Here is a 16,523-nt window from a genome sequence, read left to right as displayed (position 1 = left end):
AGCTGCTATTCCAGATCTTTACCTGAGCAAATCAACAGAGCCCGTGGCACTTTGGCATGTAGCTATTGACCAAAATAAGTCTTTTTTCCATACCAATTTGTAACGACCACCAGAAGCAATTTGCTTTTACCTGGAAAAGCCATCAGTATACCCTCACAGTCTTGCCTTGGAATTACATCAGTTTGGGGGCTTCCCTGGTGGCTCACACGGTAAAGAATCTGCCTGCAATGCAGGAGACCTGGATTCAGTCCCTGGGTCAGGAACATGCCCTGGAGAAGGGCATTGCAGCCCACTCCAGTATTCTTGCCTGGAGAATCCTGTGGACAGAGGAGCCTGGTGGGCTACAGTCCATGGGGTCAAAAAGAGTCAGACATGACTGAATGACTCACCCGTACACACATCCTACTGTCTGCCATAATGTTGTTTCCAGAGATCTTGATCATTAGGACACCCTGAAAAAATATCACATTGTTCATACATTGATAAAATTATACTGGCTAGAGCTGACGAATATGTAGTAGTAAATACTTTTTTTTTTTTTGGCTGCACCACACTGCTTATGGGAGCACAGTTCTCTGACCAGGGATTGAACCTGGGCCTCAGGTCACAGCTGTGAAAGCCCAGAATCCTAACCCCTAGGATTCCCCTAACTAGGGAACTCCCAGGAAATAGTAAGTACTTTTGATGCTTTAGTCAGAAAAGTACAAACTAGAGGGAGTGAGAAAAAAGCAAAAATTTCACTTTTGCCATCTTAGTCGTGTTTCTGGAAGTTCAGTAGTCTGGATCACGTGGAGCTATCCCTTTCAAGGTGAAAGACCAGTTGCAGCACCTCTAAACAACTACCTTGAATAAAGAGAACAACACTGGAGGTACTTTCAGAATTTAGAGGCCACTTAGAATGTGTTACACCAGCCCACCTACAAAGTGACCATAAGACTGCCAGTTTTAAAGGGAACCATAACAAGGGAAGATTCCGCAGCAAATTCAGATCCAGTGTAAGCTGCTCTACCACTTAGATCGTGTGAGCCAACAGATACAGTAATAACGTGCAATAATACAACATCAAAGTGTTGATGGCAAATAATGTTTCTGCAAATTCTAGCAAGCACCAAAAGAGCATCACAGAGCAGGCCTTAAGGATTTTGGAGTCAATGTATACCCTCCTCTGTAGATTCCTACTCTCTTTTTTTTTCCATGCCATGTGGCTTGCATGTTCCCCAACCAGGGCTTGAAGCCATGCCTCCACAGTAAAAGCGCCAAGTCCTAACTGATGGACTGCCAGGGATCTCCTATAGATACCCACTCTCCTTTTGAGAAACAACTTCTGTATTGGTCCTCAGAAAATCCTTAAAGCCCAACTGTGGTACATCCATCAACCATGCAGCCCAAATTTTCTATCAGGTACCTGGCATTTTAGGACCCACCTGGCTACAAGGACAGGTATGTGGAGCCACAATAGAGCCTCCGGTGGTATGGAAACGAACAAGATCATTGACTCCTGCCCTGAGCTTGGTGTGTGGTCTCCCCCAGTCTCTTCTCTCTTGCTAATTTGTTTCCAATTTATGCTGCAGAGAGTGTGTGTCTGTGTGTGTGTGCGCGTCTTGCTAGTTCTAGAAGATAAAATGCCAAGAAATTGAATTACTGAGCCAAAAAAGTATGAACTCTTAAACTTTTAAATTCACAGACACTGTTGCCACAGTTCTGCCTTTCAAACAAAATACTCTGTGCGCTTCAGGTCTGGGTGATTTCAGAGCTTGAATCACCCGCTATTGACCATTTAGAATCACAACCTCTAATACTTCAAAGGGATTGAGAATCCATCTGGGTCAACTTTCAACCCACAGCAGGCAGCCCCTCTGAAATGCTGGACAACCATCAAGCCTCTAGTGAAACACTGTGCTCAGTCCCTCAGTCGTGTCTGACTCTTTGCGACCCCATAGACAGTAGCCCACCTGGCTCCTTTGCCCGTGGAATTCTCCAGGCAAGGATACTGGAGCGGGTTGCCATTTCCTCCTCTAGTGGATCTTCCCGACCCAGGGACTGAACGCTTGTCTCCTGCCTCTCCTCCACTGCAGGTGGATTCTTTACCGCTGAGCCACCTGGGAAGCCCCTTAAATTCTCTAAGTTTGCCAAATCCAAGCACATGCCCTGGGTGGCGCAGCCTCTCCTCTGCTCTTGTCTGCCCTCTGAATGCCCTCGCCCCTGACCCAGGACTGCAGGAGCAGACACGGTTCCAGGTGGGAGTTTCAACTCTCCGTTTGTAAGTTCAAGGTGCCGGCTACAGACTGATGGTGTTGCAAACCAACATCATCCCTGCTTCACTTGGACTTCGTGGAGGGAGAGAGAACTGATGCTTAAATGAGCACAAACAGGAAGCCTTGGAATCTGCTCAGCCCGGGCAGGAACGCTGGAGTCTGGCTGGGTAGGAATGAGTCCCGCCGTCTCAGACCTGAGTCAGCCACACCGAGCGCATGTACCAGACATCAGCTTTCTGAGCCGCGCCTGGCCTTGGCCGGCTTCTTCATCTGTGGAAGGATGTGCCTCAGCAGGACTGCAGTGTGAGCCAGGGGTGTCATCGTCAGAAGGTGGAAGCCTGGGCTGCCTCTCCGTCCTCCTCCATCTCTCTCCCACTCTGATGCCTGAGCGCGCTTGTTGAAACAAGCTGCTTCTCCAACTGCCACGCTGTTCTCTCTGAGCTCACTCTGCTGACTGCCTCCCTGTGCCTTCCAGCTGTTACAGCCAGCCGTGAGGAATGTGTGCTAAGAAATGTGTCAGGAATAGTAAGGGGAGGAGGGGGAAGAGGGGGAGAGAGAAAGAGAGGAAGGAGAAAGGAAGGAGGCAGGCGGGGAGGAAAGTGACCTTCGTTAACCGAAGGTGCTTGTTTCAGTTTGTGTCCCCTGTCATTTGACTGTTGTGAGGAAGCGCAGTTTGGCTTCTGAGTTTAAGTGCGTGTGTATGTGTCCGACTCTTCGCAACTCTGTGGACTGTAGCCCACCAGGCTTCTCTGTCCATGGGATTCTCCAGGCAGGAATACTGGAGTGGGTTGCCATGCCCTCTTCCAGGGGATCTTCCCAACCCAGGAATCAAACCTGCGCCTTCTGCCCCTCCTGCATTGCAGGCAGATTCTTTATACACTGACCCACTGGGGAAGCCCAAGTGTAACTATATACACTACTTAAAAAAAAAATCTGTGAAGCTCAATACCTTCTGCAAAAGTTTGATAGACATGGGAAGCAAGCCTCTGTGATGCTGGGGACCCTGGAATAAGGCTCGGGACTTCTGGGCTGCCCTCCCGGCTGTGCCCACACATAGCAGCATCACCATGAACCACCCGTCTTTCTCCTTGGGAGGCAGTTTCCCCATCTCTAGAAACAGCGTTGTGACTCTGAAGTCCTGTGGCGAGTATAAGCCTCAGAATCATGGCCACCAGGGAACAAAAGCAAAAATCTACTTTCCCATAACTTAGAAAAGTTATATTAAAGCCCCTTCCTGCCTGGTTTGCAGAAACTGAATGTAGGGACTTTTGGTTTTAAAACTGGGTCAACTTTGGAGATTTTTGAGAAACTCTTTCATGCCCCTCCCTTTCCTCTCCAGATGGCAGCTGAGGTTCGGGCGGTGCACCCTGAGTTTCAGGGGCTCTCCCTCCTGATCCGTCTCACACCTGTTCTGGCATCTTCGGGAACACCATCTGTCTCATCTCGTCCTTAGATGCCACCTCTTCCACTGCTGAGTCATTGGTTTCTGTCCTCACCGCCCCCACTGAAGTGCCCAAGGTCACAGCCTCCGGTCTTCAGATGCAACGTGTATCACCTCAAGCCCCAGACTCTGGGGCTTTGGGTGCACCAGCCCTCTGTCTTTTCGTCTTTCGTGACAAACTTCCTGAGTGCTTCTGACTCCCACGTGGGTTTTGGTGCTGTCGTCATTCAGTGTCATCTGGCCCTAAAGCCCCTCACTCATCTCTCTTCCATTATCCCTACACCACGGTGGCTTGGGGACGCCGGCACGCCCTCGGAGGTCCAGGCAACGCACTTTTGCTGTGGAACTTTCCATCTTAGAAGAGCCTGCATGTCACCTTGCTCCGCCTCCAGGACTCGCCTGGAAGGGACGTGAAGAGGGCCTTGGTAATCTCTCCGGATTCTCCTCTGCACTTTGCTGCCGTTCCCTCCCTTAGAACTCTGAAGAGGAGGCAAGGAAAGAGATGAGTCCTTCACAACTTTTTGGTTTCGTGTCTAAGTGGTAGCTTTGATCTTAGGAGTCAAGAATTCCCCACCTGAATCTCACATTTTGAAATGACCTCTTATCCCTCAAAGTGGGGACTCATCTTGACCGTCTGTGATGCAACAAGTAACCTTGGGGAACAAAGGGAGAGATGAAAAAGCAGGCCGTGGAGGGGAGAGCAAAGCCACTCACAGTACACAGGACAGTTCTGTGACTTGACTTTCTAAGGATGACGTCTCGGTTTAAATTTAAGGATTTGTTGTTCTTAAAGAAAGTCTAGTGAACACTTACCACTTGCATTGTTCTGGAACTTGGGAATTCAACAGTGCCTGAAGCAGATACGCTTCTTGCTTGCATGGCTTTTTCGCCTAGTAGAGAGAGAGAGAGATAATGAGCAAGTAAAAAAAAAAATGAAGAATTAGGATAATTTAATTTTTTAATTTTAAAAATTTATTTTATTAAAGTATGGCTGATTTGCAATGTTGTGTTAATTTCTGCCATACAGAGAAGTAATTCAATCATACTTTCTTTCATATTCTTTTCCATTACGTTTATAACAGGGTATTGAATATAGTTCCCTGTGCTATATCGTAGGAGCTTGTTGTTAGGAAAATTTGAGGCATTTATAATGTCATGGGTAATGAGGAGCCAGCCATGCCATGTAAATCTTGGGCACGTTTGGAATCTGAGTTCATGGCAACCCTCTGGGGCAGGGGAGCCCTGGGGTCTTCAGAGCTCGTGGCAGGACCTGGGAGATAGGACAGGGCAGTGTCCACAAGGCCTAGTGCCCCGCGGGGCGGGAGAGACCCCTGTCACACTCAGCCATCAGTCTGGGGACCTGCAGGACCGCGGACCGATCGGGCGGGAGAGCGGGGCGGAGCCAGGCCTGGCCGGCTGGCCATCCACAGGGGCAACTTGTGTTCCGCCGGGACCCTGACCGCAGCTCCAGGGCCCGGTGCAGCTGCGGCCGGCAGTGGCTGCCCCTGTGACCACCCACCCGGGCCCACAGGCGGACCCCCGACAAAGCTTCCACAGTGAGTTTCCACCTGCACTTTCGGCTTTGGGCGTCCTTCCCTCAGTGCCTGCATCTGCGTGCAGCCATGTCTCTTCCACGAGCCAGTAAAGAAGAGACCTTGTGTTTCTAGAAAGAGGGAGGGAGAGCCTGAGGTGATGTGCAGGGTGGACAGAGAGGAGGGACGGAGCGGGAGCCCTGACTCCGTTTGTGCTCCACCTTCCAGAAGTTCCAGGCATGGGTCATGTCTGTCCTGGGTTCCCTGAGACCCCTGGTATCTTTATAATAAAGTCCCCTTTGGGGTTCTTTTCAGTTTCAACTGGATAAAACTTCCTAGAAGGTGGCTCCGTGGTGGGAAAAAAAAAAGCAAAAACAAAAAGCTGCCTGCCAATGCCAGAGACTCTGGTTCAATCCCTGGATCAGCAAGATCCTCTGGAGAAGGAAATGGCAGCCCACTCCTGTATTCTTGCCTGGAGAATCCCATGGAGAGAGGAGCCTGGTGGGCTACAGTCCCCGGGGTCGCAAAGAGTCGGACATGAATGAGCACACAGGGAAAGGATAAAGCTAGGTTTCTGTCACTGGCTTAATCAATCGTAAAGTCTTAATCAATAGAGAACTTGTCAGATTGTACAGGTAGACTTGGATGGAAGACTGTGCTGGAAAGGCTTCAATAGGGAACATTCTTCCTTTCCTGTCTACGGACCCCTCCTCCCCCGGGGTCTCTCTGCAGCCCCCCTAAAGAGAAGCACCGCAGTCTGCTGCCTGAGGATATGCTCAAGAGCCCATCTACGCACAAGCTGCTACACTGGTCAGGGAACAGATGGTACCTGGGGTGTTACTTAATTTCATTAGCGATTTTGCATTTGCCAAAATATGTTTGTGCCAGAAGTGCCCACATCAGGGTTGCTTGTTTGGGAGCCCCGGAGCAGGTCGCAGCCACCCGGCAGATGGTCCCCCACTCCCGGCAGCAGGAAGGAAACACGGGGTCCCCACAAAGCCAGGGCTCCCTGCCCACCCCACCCGCGCCGGGCTGGCCGCCCCGCAGGCTCAGTAAGCCTCCCCAACACCCCCACCTTCCAGACCCCACGCTGCCCCCTCCCACCTCCCCCCAGGGGAAGGCGGAGGCACACTTTTATTTGCTTTTATTGGGTTCTCTGTGATGATCCTGTCTTTCCTTCTTCACGACACTTTCAATGGTACTTAGGCCACCGCTCTCTCCCCTTAAACATGTGGCAGAAACTAACACTCATTCCATGAGGTTTAAGTTAACTTCTTAAGGCTCTTCTTTGAAGCAATTTCACTTCTTCAGGAAACTTTGTTGTATATAATAATGGGTTTAAATTTGCCAAATGGAACCTCTCAGCGATGCGGAAAATGCATTTGAGGCAGAACTCCATGTCCATCATCAGCTTCACTCACCCGGAGGGGCTGCGTCCTGATGAGTTCAAGGACCTTCTCGAGGCCTCCTTCACCGGCCAGCGTGCCCCACAGGGGGACTTTAGTCCTCTTCTGGATTGGTGTGTTTATGAGTATGTTTTCAAACACCAGAACTACATATTCCAAATAAGAGTCCCGATACCTGCCTTGTCCCTGAGAGCAGAAGTCGCTTAACAGTGGTGATTCTGTCACCTATTAACATGTGCATGAGTGCTAAGTCGCTTCAGCCGTGTCCGACTCTCGGCGACCCCGTGGACTGTAGCCCGCCAATCTCCTCTGTCCATAGCATTTCCCAGGTGAGAATACTGGAGTGGGTTGTGATTCTCTACTCCAGGGGATCTTCCCGAGCCATGGATCAAACCCATTGCAGGTGGATTCTTTATCGATGAGCCATGGGAGACGCCTCTATTAACAAGATACTTTTGGCTTAACAAAGTCACATAATCGTATAGAGTCTAGAAATGATCTTTGTGGTCAAGAGTTGTCAGAATTGTCTGGGTTGCAAGTGACAGAGATCGGACTCAAAGCTGACTATTCACAAAGGGGCGTTTATTGGTTTTACATCTTTCCAGGGAAAGAGCTGGGCGACTGGGCCTCAGGACTCAGGGTCTCTCCTCCCCGTCCGCCCCCTTTGCTCTTCTCCCCTTTACCCCTTTCTCTCCCCTCCCTCTCCCCGGCCCTCCCCCCTCCTTTTCTGCCGTCTTTCCATCTTCCAAACATGTCAGGTTCATTCTCTCAGACTGACTTTCTCCATGTGCCCGTCTTCAGGGGCTGAAGGGAAATGAAATATTTAATTCCAGAGGGCACATGATGGAGGGTTCTAACCGGTTTGGGATCTATGCCACTGCTGTGGTCAGGGGTAGCAGGAAGTCATGACTAGAGCCCCTCCAGAACTCCGTGACTGGGGAGCTACCGGGGGACGGGGACCCTTCCCCAAACGAGCATATTGTGCCTCCACTGTGAGATGGCGGGGGTTCCAGGCAGAACCAGGGAACAGACACCCACTCTGCAGGGGCCTCTGCATTTTGCAGAAGCGGAGGTAGAGGCTGAGAGAAAGGGTGACTCGTCTGGGCTCATTTAACCAGTCAATAGCAGATTCCCACTAGAAAGAACTGACATCTTCTGGGTACAGTTACGTCGTTTCCGTTCCAAACATGGAGAAAAAATTCTGACAGCTAGTCTGAGTTTGGGGCAGAATACTTGAAACCAGGACTGAATTGGAAAGTCTAGAACTTTTCCTTTAAAAACCAACTACACCCCAAATAGCACTTCCCATATGGTGGGTGCTCAAACAGTTTCATAACCTGGAAGGTTTCTGATTTTCTCTTTAATCTGAATTTCTTATCCTGTCTTTGCTAGCCTTTGTACGGGGCACACTCCAGGCTCAGAGCTTCCCAGTAGAACAATCAGGACCACAAGCTCAGTCCCAGAGCTGTTCCCTTTGGGTCTGTTCATCACAGTCGGTCCCCGAGCAGGAACATGCAGGACTCTGAGGGTGAACGCAGTGCAGACGCAGCCTTGAAGGAGAAAGCCCACAGGGAGGGGTCCTCCAGCCAGGGCCCGGCTCGGGCAGGCAGCCGTCTTATTGCCAATGCTGTTCTTTACCCGTGAACGGGTTCAGCCACGGTGAAGTTCCAAGTGCCACTCTGGGGAGGTGGAGCCCCATTCCAAGGTCACAGGTGTGAAGCCTTGTAGCAAGGCCGCAGATATGAAGTCCTGTACCACGGTCATCTCTGGAACCGACTGAGCTCCGTAGCAACTGTTGCTATGAGCCTCCTTGACTTAAACTGGCCAGCTTCCTGACTCCATATTAGGTGCTATAGCACCCTAACCAATCACCTAATGCCACCCTTCCTGCGAGAATTTTCTCTGTCTTGAGGCTATATAAATTGGCTACTAGCCCACGAAAGGGGTGGGCTCTCCCTTGAGCCTGCCTGCTGTTCTAACAGCATCTCCCACTGTAATAAACTCTATTTTCCTCTCATTCTGCCTTGTGTCTGAGGCTTCTTTTCCAGCCCGCACACCGACCACCGACCACCGCAGGGCAGACATTGGGTGTGGGCGTGAAGACCCTGCCTCCTGCGGCTCCTCCCTCATTCCTTAGAATTCAGCCTCCGGGCTGCCCTGTGGCTGCCCAAACTCTTCTCCTCCCTACCCCAGCCCCCCTCCCATCCTCTGGGGCCCGAGGTAAACTATCAGCGCGGATGATGGAGAACCCACAGCGGCACTTTCCTTGTACAGAAAGGTCCGGTTAGCAAAAATAGAGTGAACATCTCACTGCTTAAAAAGTCAATTGGACAGACTTCCATTTTGATCAAGATGACAGACTAGATATTCAGAGAGACCCCTTTCCACACAGCACACTGAACTTTTTTTTTTTGAGATTTAATGCACGGTTGAACTGTCAGGAAAGTAAAGGAATCCCTCAGAGAGCAGAAATGATAATAAAGCTTGAACTCAGAGGACCAGTAACGCTATTGCTGATATATTTTGATCCCTGGTGGCCGAGGGCTTGGATTTTAACAGATCGCATGCACTGAATATAGGAATATCCAAGTATATTTTCCAAAATGTTTAAAAAATACAGCCTCATTCAAATACATAATAAATGCATGTCAAAGTTTTCTGTAACTCATTAACGACAGAACCAGCAGACTGACAAAGCCACTTAAAGAGAAGATAAAAGAAATTCGCATAAGTAAATGGATAGATAGATAATAGAAAGAATGTTGGGTTATGATTTCTAATTTGTATATATTTTAAACATTTATTTATTTATGGCCGCGTTGGGTGACATGCTGGATCTCCTCCTTGCTGGGGCTTGAGGGGTTTTTTGCTGCAGCGGGCAGGCCTCTCTCTGGTTGTGGCACAAGGGCTTAGTTGCATGTAGGATCTTAGCTCTCTGACCAGGATCAAACACGGGTCCCCTGAGTTCACTGGAAGGCAGATTCTTAACCACTAGACCACCAGGGAAGTCCCTAAATTATATTTTTTAAATGGCCTACTATCCTATAGGGCACAAAAACCTCATAAGTTTTGGATTTATTTCCTTTACCAAAAAAATCATTTGCATCTCATCAGCAATTATTTTCTACAGACTAACATCTAACTTTCCTCTTTGCTCTTGTAATTTTTTAAAATTGGAGTATAATTGTTTTACAACGTTGTGTTGGTTTCTGCTGTACAATAGCATGAATCAACTATGAGTGCACATATAATCCCTCCCTTTTGAGCCTCCCAACATCTAACTTTACAGATTGAAGGTTCTGGGCCCTAATCAATAGAAAATAGTAACAGGGACAAAGTTGCATTCTCCTATCTAGAGCGTCGGACAATCTTTTGGAAGCTTGTAAGACAGTTCCCTAAAATGACAATGAAATGAGGCCCTTTCACTGTTGGGTTTGTGAAATGAAATTGATTCTCAAATATGACATTCCTGTGCTAAGCTGCTTTGGTCCTGTCTGACTCTTTGCAATGCTATGGACTGTAACCCACCAGGCTCCTCTGTCCATGGGATTCTCCAGGCAAGAATACTGGAGTAGGTTGCCATTTCCTCCTCCAAGGGGATCTTCCCAACCCAGGGATTGAACTCCTATCTCTTAACATTTCATGCACTGGCAGGCGGGTTCTTTACCACTAGCGCCACCTGCTGCTGCTGCTGCTGCTAAGTCGCTTCAGTCGTGTCCGACTCTGTGCGACCCCCATAGACGGCAGCCCACCAGGCTCCGCCATCCCTGGGATTCTCCAGGCAAGAATACTGGAGTGGGTTGCCATTTCCTTCTCCAGTGCATGAACATTAAAAGTGAAAGTGAAGTCGCTCAGTCATGTCTGACTCTTAGCGACCCCATGGACTACAGCCTACCAGGCTCCTCTGTCCATGGGATTTTCCAGGCAAGAGTACAGCGCCACCTGGGAAGCATCTAAAGTTGTGCGTCCTGCCATTGACAGGGATGGGGCGGAAGTCATTAGGAAACTCTTTGCTTCTCTTCTAACACAGTAGCCTGGCCTGAGACTCTTCCCTGCATCTTCTGACTGTCTTAGGGCGTCTTCCTCTGAATGATTCAAGATGATCTGCCCTTGGAATGGGCTTCCCAGGTGGCACTAGTGGTAAAGAACCCGCCTGCCAATGCAGGAGACATCAGAGATGCAAGTTCGATCCCTGGGTCAGGAAGATCCCCTGGAGGAGGACATGGCAACCTACTCCAGTATTCTTGCCTGGAGAATCCCCATGGACAGAGGAGCCTGGCGGGCTACAGCCCACAGGGTCGCAAAGAGTCAGACACGACTGAAGCAACTTAGCACGCACTCGGAATAAGCGTCTATACCCACACATGCTCCCCGTATTTGGTGAGCAGACCTTCCTCAGCTCCTCCAATCAGTTGAACTGACTTTCAATTTGCAAAACAATGTATTTCCCATCACTTTGTTTGTCTTGCTGGTTAGAGGCCTTCGTACTAATACAGGATTCCGGTTATTTAGCTGGCAGAGAAAGCAGTAATATTCTAGGGTTGTTTGTCTCCACGAAGCCAGCTGAAGTGCTATTAGCCTGAAGCGTGTTCCTGAATTGAAGCATGGAGGTCAAGAAAGACCAGCCTCTGCAAACAAGGTCCAGGTGGTGAAAATGAGGGACGAAGCTGTGTTTGCGATCACCTGTTTGTCTGGAAACCAGGCGGCCGTGTCTGGGGAGCCCTTCACCTGAAACACACTCCCCTAAGCCTGCTGCATTTCTTGGCACTGATCACCGAACGTGGCAGAAGCTGTTTTTCGCCCTGCCTCTTCTCATCCCCGTGCCAGGAACACAGAAGGTACAGAAAACAGAGTCTCGAGGGCCAGTTCACCGGGTGCCGCCTCTCCGCGTTCCCAGCGGTTCTTCTGTTGAAGAACAGGATTGTTGAACGTGTCGTTCCGGACTCCGTCTTTCCCGCCCAGCCGGCTGCCTTGGCCTCACAGTCTGCAGCAGGGACACCAGAGTCTGGCCTGGATTTGCCGTGCTTGCTCTGTCCCAGGACAGGTGTATTCATTTTCTAGGGCTTCCCGGGGGGGCTGGGGTAAGGAGCCTGCCTGCCAACACAGGAGACTTAAGAGCTGAGGGTTCGCTCCCTGAGTCGGGAAGATCTCCTGGAGGTGAGCATGGCAACCCACTCCAGTATTCTTGCCCGGAGGATCCCATGGACAGAGGAGCCTGGCGGGCTACAGTCCATGGGGTCACAAAGAGTTGGACACGACTGAAGCGATTTAGCACTCAGTTAGGACCAAAGTGAGTCAGGACCTGCGAGAGCCTTGGGAGAAAGAAGCTGAGGCAGGTCAGTCTTTAGGTGCTCACTGAATGGTCTGGAATAAGAGGCACTTGTTTGTACAAGAGATCAGCAGATTGACCAGAAGCCCTTTTTTTTTTTCTGGCTGTGCTGCGTCTTAGCTGCAACACAAGTCATCTTTGATCTTCGTTGCAGCGTGCAAACTCTCAGTTGCGACATCAGGGGTCTCGTTCCCTGACCAGGGATGGAACCTGGCCCCCCTGCGCTGGGAGCACGGAGCCTTAGTCACTGGGCCACCAGGGAAGCCCCAAGAAGCGGGGTTTAAATACCACCTTAGGCTTCCGGATCCACCCAACCTCTGCAGATGTCCCTCCTCTTTTTATCCAGATTCAACACACATGCTTTCTCACTTCCATCCACGCCAGCCCCAGCTGGCTCCTGTCTGGGGTTTTTCTCAGGCTGGGGACTTTGCTAGGTTTTTTAGCACAGATTTTTAGCACTAACTCTTGACATTTCCTTCCTGATCAAGGACCTTCCGCGCCCAAGCTTGACTCTCCTTCAACCCCTCTATCCGTCTGACCCCAGTGAGGGTGCCAGTCCCTGGTTTCAGTCTACAGATTCTAGAAAGACTCTCTCCTGAACAATGGGATGCTCGAAATTGGACTAACACTCAGGAATCTGTGAGAAAGAAGGGGGTTGAGGCAAGCAAGGCAGAAGTTAAGACAGAGCCCTGAGAAGAACAAGGACTTTGGGGAGGAAGGCAGGACTGTCAGGGGTTGAAGGACAACAGGAATCCTGGCCAAGCAGAGGGGCCCGGGAGAGGCAGGTCAGGAGACCCAGGGACAAGTCTGGCCACAGTCCCAGCAGCATATTGGGGGCGCTGCTGTGGAACAGAAAAAAGACTCCCGAAGTGAAAAACAAGGAGGCTGTGACCCTTAAGCGAACATTTAGCCTATCAGAGGAACTTTTCAAGAACTCTTTTTGTGGACTTCCCTGATGGCCCATTGGTTAAGAATCCAACTTGCAACGCAGGGGCTGAGGGTTCCATCCCTGGTCAGGAAACTAAGATGCCACGTGCCTTGGAACAACTAGAGAGAAAGTCCTTGAGCTACAATGAAGATCCCTGTGCTGAAGCTAAGACCCAACACAGCAAAAAAGAAAAACTCTTTCTCAAGGAAGGGTCAAGGCTATGGAGAGGGGAGGTGGGTAAAGGCGCCTGCCTGGGCATGGAGAAAGGGCAGAGTCCAGGATGAAGGCAGCGTGTGGACACCAGTCTCCACTTGGTCCCCTCCCTTCCTTAGCCCTCAGCCAGGCCACCACGGGGTGTTGGGAGCCGTCCCACATGCCCAGTGAGCCACCAGCCTCATTCCAGATGAGGTCTCAGTCCCAGTGATGGGGTGTCTCTGTGGCCAAGGGCCAGGTATTAGGTGGAATGGGGCTTTCTCAGGGGCCACAGCCTCCGTGTGCATATGACCAGCTTTCTTCTCGGGGCCTGCAGTCTACCGGGCTAAGGACTGCCTTCTGTTCTTTGAGCTCAGTCTAAGAGCAAAGGCCCCAGGGACCAGCTAGGCCTGGTTCAAGCCCTTCTCGGTCAGTTACCAGCTGTGTGACTTTGAGAGAGTCACTTCCCCTCTGAGTCTCACTCTCTTCGACTGAATCACAGAAATTATAGCAGTGACTTTGGGTTGGCTTTTAAATCAAAGAGTCCATCTTAAAGGGATTAACACGTCTTCAAGTGGACGGTGGGCCTTCCATCCACGTGATCACCTTGATGGGCTCACCTCCACGCCTGATAAAGATAGCACCCTCCTCCGCTCCCCTCTGGAAAGCAGCCCTCATCTTGCTTAGCCACGCCCCCTCTCTTGCTCCCAGCAACAAGTGAAAGCTCTCTCTCTCTGTGGCCGTGGACCAACGCAGACCCCATTAGACACTGACCGTGAGATGCTGGTGAGACTCATTCCTGTTGGTGGATAAAAGGAGACCGCGTTGCCCTATACCCCCATCTCAGGTACCACAGCCGCTCCCTGCCCATCCACGGGTCAGAGAATTAATCGACTTGTTCTTCTGCATCCTTTTATGCTTTAACAGGACACGGCATAGAACACTGTAATGCAAGTAAGCTGGGTGACCAAAGAAACACTGGGAATTGCATTCTTTCAGGGCTGGTCTGCATCTGAATTCAACAGGAGTAGGTAACTACAAGCAGATGAGATGGGTGTTACTGAATTCACAAACAGCCGGCGCGTCTCTGCCTACACGGCCAGCCATCAGGCAGACTCTGCCCGCTTATATGGAGCAAACATGTCTGTCTCTAACTGCTGAGTCAGGAAGTGCTAAGTACTTCTATTGGCACATGTATTAAAGAAATAGACATGGATTTCTGGTAAGTTGCATTAAAGAATTTTTTAAAAATTGTTTTATTGAAGTATAGTTGATTTACAATGTGGTTGGCAACCCACTCCAGTATTCTTGCCTGGAGAATCCCATGGACAGGGAGGCCTAGCAGGCTACAGTCCATAGGCAAAGAGTCGGACATGACTTAGCAACCACACAGAATATCTGTTGTACAGCACAGTGATTCATTTATATGCATGTACATTCTTTCTCATATTCTTTCCCACTATGGTTTACCGCAGGAGATTGAATACAGTTCCCTGTGGTACCCGGTAGGACCTTGTTTATTCCCTATATAACAGTTTGCATTTGCTCCCCTCAAAATGGATGCTTATTTATTTATTTTTGGCCTTCCTTGCTGCGTGGTCTGTCCTCTTTGGCGAGTGGCGGCTACTCTCTAGTTCCGGGGTGTGGCTTCTCATGGCAGTGCCCCCTCTTGTTGCAGAGCACCAGTTCTAGGGAGTGGGCTTTCCATGCCACGTGGGCCCACCAGTTGCGGCTCCCGGGCTCTAGAGCACAGGCTCAACAGTCATGGTGCGTGGGCTTAGTTACTCTGCAGCCTGTAGGATCTTCCCAGATCAGGGATCAAAGCGGTGTCTCCTGCATCGACAGGCAGGTTCTTTACCACCGAGCCACCAGGGAAGCCCCTGGAGAAGACTCTTGAGAGCCCCTTGGACTGCAAGCAGATCCAACCAGTCCGTCCTAAAGGAAATCAGCCCTGAATATTCATTAGAAAGACTGATGCTGAAGCTGAAGCTCCGACACTTTGGCCACCTGATGTGAAGAACTGACTCATTGGAAAAGACCCTGATGCTGGGAGAGATTGAAGGCGGGAGGAGAAGGGGACGACAGAGGATGAGATGGTTGGATGGCGTCACCGACTCAATGGACATGAGTTTGAGCAAAGTCCGGGAGTTGGTGATGGACAGGGAAGCCTGGTGTGCTGTAGTCCATGGGGTCGCAAAGGGTCAAATACGACTTAGCAACTGAACAACAACCACCCTCAAACTCCCAATCCACCCCTTCCCCACCACCTCCTCCCGGTTGGCAATTACAAGTCTGTTAAAGAACTTTTGTAGATACCAACTTTAATTTTCTTATATGTCTGCTATTATTGAGGGATTTTTTTTTCTCTTTTGTGAATCCATAGACACTTTCTTTTAAATACCAAAGAAAAGAATTTTTCTACCCTGTGCTTTCAGAGTTACCATTTGTTTTGCAATGTCACGATCAACAACTAAAACATGAGTATAAGACACGAAGTGATGAGCTTGCTCTGGAAGCAAATTTAAAGACATTTTAATTTGTTTAGGGGGAAATGAATGTCTATATAGAAAAAAGTCTTAGAAGTACACACACCAAAATGTTAAAGTCATCTCTCCACCACTTTGGGGAGTAGAAATGTGAGTGATTTTACTTCCTTTGGTTTCATCAATCTTTCCAAGTTTTCTTGAGAATTGAGAATATGTGTTCCTTCTTCTTAAGGACTTTGGGAGGAGTTTTAGATTCACAGCAATATTAAGCCAAGACACATGGATTCCCCCTATATTCTCTGCCCCCACACAAGCATAACCTCCCCCATTACTAACATCCCCACCTTGATATTAAGTATCTGCTATTATGCCTCTGTTATTATGAACGAAAGAGAACATGGTTGTTGGTGGATCAATACCAGGCTCTCTCACAAAAAGGGAAAAGGTGAGAAGAGGGAGGCGGGAATTAGAGAGAGACCAGAAGGGGGAAGAAGAGGAAGTTTCAAGTGGAAGTAAAAGAGCCCCCCTTTCCGAGGCGAAGCCTGGGGCTGTCCCCCCAGTCCCTGCAGCCCCGCAGCCCGGCTCTGCTGTTTTTCTGGGGCGCAGGGACCGCGCGGTCTGGGACTGCAGTGGGCGAGGAGGGCCTGTTTCATCGCTCTGGCCGTACCTGCCTGCACGCAGGTTTGTCTGGCAGCTTCTGAGTCTGTGCTTCAGACTCTAAGCATCGTCCTCCTCTTGATCCCTCTGATCTGACCGGACCACTCAAACAGAAACAGCACCTGGACAGAGGAGGTGAAGGGCGGGGGGCGGGGAGATCCTACCGGCTGGAAGTCCGGCGCACTTCCTTCCCTTCATTCGGTGGTTAACGTCTTCAAGTTTCCTACACATGCTATTTCATTTCCTTCTTGCAGCTTGACTTAAGTACCAAGAGCCATGGTGTCGAGGGCATAGCCC

Source organism: Giraffa tippelskirchi, chromosome 14 (assembly GCF_054371585.1).
Source record: "Giraffa tippelskirchi isolate mGirTip1 chromosome 14, T2T-mGirTip1v1.2.pri, whole genome shotgun sequence".
Classification (NCBI taxonomy): domain Eukaryota; kingdom Metazoa; phylum Chordata; class Mammalia; order Artiodactyla; family Giraffidae; genus Giraffa; species Giraffa tippelskirchi.
This window is presented reverse-complemented; position numbering follows the sequence as displayed.